We start from the raw sequence: 4,416 nt of genomic DNA on the forward strand, positions 1-4,416 counted from the left end.
ATCAAAGTAAGTCTAGGCAAAACCACACAATACTCAAGGAGAATAAACTACTTGTTTCCCAAAGTGTGAAGATGGAAACTAATTTGGGTTGAAGAGGGCATTCTTATTATGTAGCCCAGGCTAGCCTGGAACTAGTGATCACCCTGCCTCTGTTTGTCAAGTGCTGGGATCATCAGCGTGTACTTCCACACCTGGCTAAGGATGAAAACTTTTTTCAGTGTTCCTGGGCTGAACCCTAGCATGCTAGCTAGTACTCTACGATAACTTCAGCCAATGATAACTTTTTAAACAAATATGTAATTAGAAAAGAGTTCTTTGTGCAAAAATCATCTTTGGAAATAAGTCAGGACTAAGAATGGAGTATGAAGGCTTCGCATACTTTGAACCCTAAATTTTATGATCACACAGGACAGGAGCCACCGTGCTGGACCTCAGGAAAGTCACTGATCAGCCACTCACACTCTAGAAGTTGCCCAGATGCAAGCAAAGCTGTGAGCTTCTTGCTACCATGCTTCAAACACAGCTCTGGGCTCTGGTGAAAACTGTATGTAGGTCGGTTCAATCCGGTCCAGTTTCGAGTTGAGGACAACATTGAGGACAACATTTTCATGATCATATGTTCCCTTTTAGTCATACATCCCTAAAAATTAACTTCCAGTAAACATTTTCACACCTCAAGATGAGACCCATCTTTATTCGGGGACCAAAAATAGCCATCAAATACATGCAGGCTGCCTCCAGACATTGGGCCCCAAGCAAGCACAGCACACACCCCACTTTTAGGGGGAAGAGGCTCATGTCACCTTCCAGGAAAGCAACATCAATGGAGAAGGTTGGAGGACACTGGGGACAGAATAGTTAAGAGCTCAGGTTTTGGCATCTCAGGGACCCAGTTTCAGTCCTGTCATTGCGAGGGAACTTGTTGGCAGTGTATGGAGACAAAGAACACCATTCACAATGGAACTACCTTAAATTTTTCTTAATTTTCATTTATTTTCATTGTGTGTACTTGTGTGTGAGTGGAGAGCGGAGGACAACTTGGAGGAAATGGCACTTTCCTTACACCTTGTTTTGGAGGCGTAGGCATGATAACGGGAAGAGAGCCTGACTTCTGGCTTTGTAAGTGCATTATGGCAACTGATCTCAGGTCATCAGGGATGCACGGGAGGGTTGTTTTTGTTTGTTCTCCCCACTGAGCCATCTCACCAGTCCCTCCCATTTGGAGCATAAATAAAATAAATTACCTGAGCATGCTCTACAGCACATTGCAGACACAAAGAGTAAGATCCTCGTGATCGTCTTACTGGTTGATTCAAACTGGGTGGAGTTCAAACAGGCTTCCCTCCGTCTCCAACAGCGAGTGAGGCTAGGGTACAGATTAGGCGATATTTTTCAATGTTTTGAGAACAGTCTCCATAAAGAAATACTTTTATGTTGCAATTAAGTATCAATAAACAGGTATGTATGTACCCTAGGACTGGAGACATGGCTCCTTGCTCACAAGAACATACTGTTCTTGCAGAAGAACTGTATTCAAGTCTCAGCACTGACATGGAATTTCACAACTGCTTAAACTTTGTTTCCAAACATACACACCACCCCACACACATACACTATTAAAAGTCAAAATAAATCTTAAAAACAGATATGTACCAAAAGAAAAGGTAGTTTTACCAAATAATTATTGTTACTATGATAACTTTGTTTCATTTATTTATTTATTCATTTATTTATTTAATTATTCTTGAAAGTTCCCAAACCTACAAAATACTCGTAGGAATACAAAATACCATTCACCTAGCAAGGTGGCTCAGCTGCAGTCATTGTTAATCTGCACTGGCTAAGTCTGGTGGAGGGTCGTTCTGTACATTGCAAACTATTCAGAAGTTGTCCTGGCCTCTATCCAAAGACGTGACTGGTAACCACTTTACACAGTACCAGTTTTTACAAGCAAAACTGTCTCCAGCCATTGCCAAATATCTCTGGTAGATAAAATCAACCCTTGTTGAGAAGCAAGGACCCAAACCTACTGATAGGTACTGTCTTAGTCACTGGCCTATTGCTGTGAAGAGACACCATGACCAAGTCAATTCTTATAAAGGAAGGAATGTAACTGGGGCTGGCTTACGGTTTCAGAGGTTTAGTCCATTACCATCATGGTGGGAGCATAGCAGCAGGCATGGCAGGCATAATGCTGGAGAAATAGCTGAGAGTTACATGGGGCTCTGCAGGCAGAGGGGCAGAGACTGAGCCAGACATGAGCTTTTTGAAACCTCAAAGCCCAGCCCCAGAGACACACTTCCTTCTGTTGTGGATGGCCCTGGAGATGCCTATAATTTGATGTTAATTCCACTTTCCCAGGAGGGGTTCTCTTGACCGAGGAATGAGTGTGGTACTCACGTGACTTCTTGTGAACCTTCCCCTGGAATGAATAAAGGGACCAATCACTGGATGAGTAGGCGGGACTTCCAGGTTGGACTGAGGAAGAGAGGAAGCAGGAGACAGTTAGGAGCCTTTTGGATGGGGATAGAATAAGGACAAGATGTTGCTGAGGTGTCTCCGGGTTTCAATGGCAGATCCGTCAGGATTCGCCACCGGAGGATTTAGATTTTATATGGCTTACAAGATTAGGATTCTAGTTGTTGCCCCCAGAGGCTGAGCTACCATTGCTCCTGAACTAAGTCTGTGTGGCGTTTTCCTTCACATGGCTCAAGAGAGAAAAGTACTGCGGCAAAGCGTGGGTTTGCCAGATGTGCACCACTAAGGCCATGGGGGATTTGAAGTACGGGGCTGGTGTGGTAGCGACACGCCAGTGGGAACTTAATCAGGTGGGTGGAGAGATTTTGGAGCTCTGAGTCGGAGAGTCTCTGTGAGATGAGAACTGACCAGCGAGATTTCTGGGGCTGAGAGTAGCTGGGTGTAGTGCGGGAACTTGGAGTTCTTTTTAATATTGCCCACAACATCCTCCAACAAAGCCAATTCTTCCAATTCTATCAAAGAGTTCCACTCCCTGGTGACTAAGCACCCACATATATGAGCCTACTGGAGGCCATTCTTTTTTTTTTTTTTTTTTTTTTTTTTGAGACAGGGTTTCTCTGTGTAGCCCTGGCNTTTGTAGACCAGGCTGGCCTCGAACTCAGAAATCCACCTGCCTCTGCCTCCCGAGTGCTGGGATTAAAGGCGTGTGCCACCACGCCCGGCTTGGAGGCCATTCTTATTTAAACCAATACATTTAGCACCTGACCAGGCTACTTCATTGCCCTCAGTAAACACTCACACACATGCAGAAACAGTGTCTGAACTGAGAAAACAAGTTACTGACTACACACTTGTCACTAAACTAGTTTACCATGCATTCTACAAATAAGGACAAGGCCTCCAGACATGGTGGTTACACCTGTAACCCTGCAGGTGGGAAACTAAGGCAGAAGAATCGCCACAGCTCACGACCATCCTATGCTATAGAGTGAATTCCAGGCCAGCTTGAGTTACAGTGGGAGACCCTCCTGTCTTTGAAAAAAACCAGAAAAATGAACTCTTATAAAGCCCTAACACCATTACTATACCTAACATCTAACACTGATTCAGTTATCTTCTCCTCTGTTGTTTACAGCCCACTAAATTTCAGGCCCCTCTTACAAATCCTGGCCTGAAGCTCACGTTAGAGAAGCTGGGTTACTGAAGGCCAGCTCTCCTACCCTGAAGATACTTAAAAGCTAGAGGGACGCCCAGTCCTGAAGCCGGAGAGCACACAGGAAACCACGGAGTCCAGTGCACATTTACAGGAGACTAACCACCACACCCCGCTCTCTTTTCCTCCAGTCCTCCCCACCTCACAGAGCCCCACCCCCACCCCTGGGTGGCACTGGGAACATCCAAGCCAGCTTGCCCCACCCTTCAAGGAACCTAGCAGTTCCAGGCGCCAGAGAGCCCCTCTCTGTGTGTGCCCTGGCCTGTCTGTGAGGAGCTGGTGGGGCCCACAGACAGATCTGGATGCACTGTGGCCTGACCACATCACAAGCCCAGGCCTGGGTGCAGGCTGTGGCAGGCTGCCCACCCTTCCCTGTTTTCCTTTCCTTACCTACACTGGCCCCAGCAAAGCAGTTACAAGTCGGTCCAGAAGCTGCCAACAGACTGGGGCCGAGAGACATGAAAGTCTATGAGTCAGCGGCTGCTTTGATTCCCCTGGCCTTATAAACCTGCCCTTTGAATCTAGCATCAGGATCCAAAGAACAGAGAAAGTTGGAACCAGAGCTACCAAAAATGAACAGGGAAGTTGGCCAACCCCACCTCACACCAGTGCCCTAGAAAGGGCAGTGAGGAGCAGGGTGGAGTGTGTGTGTGTGTGTGTGTGTGTGTGTGTGTGTGCGCGCGCGCGCGCGCGCGCGCACGTGCCTTGTCTATATTGCTTGTTGT

General features: G+C 46.5%; 1 long non-coding RNA gene across 1 annotated transcript; it reads right to left on the reverse strand.

Annotated features, from left to right (window-relative positions):
- Nucleotides 1–1,248: 1,248 nt before the first annotated feature.
- Nucleotides 1,249–4,176, reverse strand: LOC110306193. The gene is made up of 3 exons (XR_002379234.2): nucleotides 4,082–4,176; nucleotides 2,401–2,478; nucleotides 1,249–1,366 (listed from the first exon to the last, which is right to left on the reverse strand). It is a non-coding gene; the product is annotated as an uncharacterized LOC110306193 (long non-coding RNA).
- Nucleotides 4,177–4,416: the final 240 nt, after the last annotated feature.

This window comes from Mus caroli, chromosome 11, assembly GCF_900094665.2.
Source record: "Mus caroli chromosome 11, CAROLI_EIJ_v1.1, whole genome shotgun sequence".
In the NCBI taxonomy this organism is placed as follows: Eukaryota; Metazoa; Chordata; class Mammalia; order Rodentia; family Muridae; genus Mus; species Mus caroli.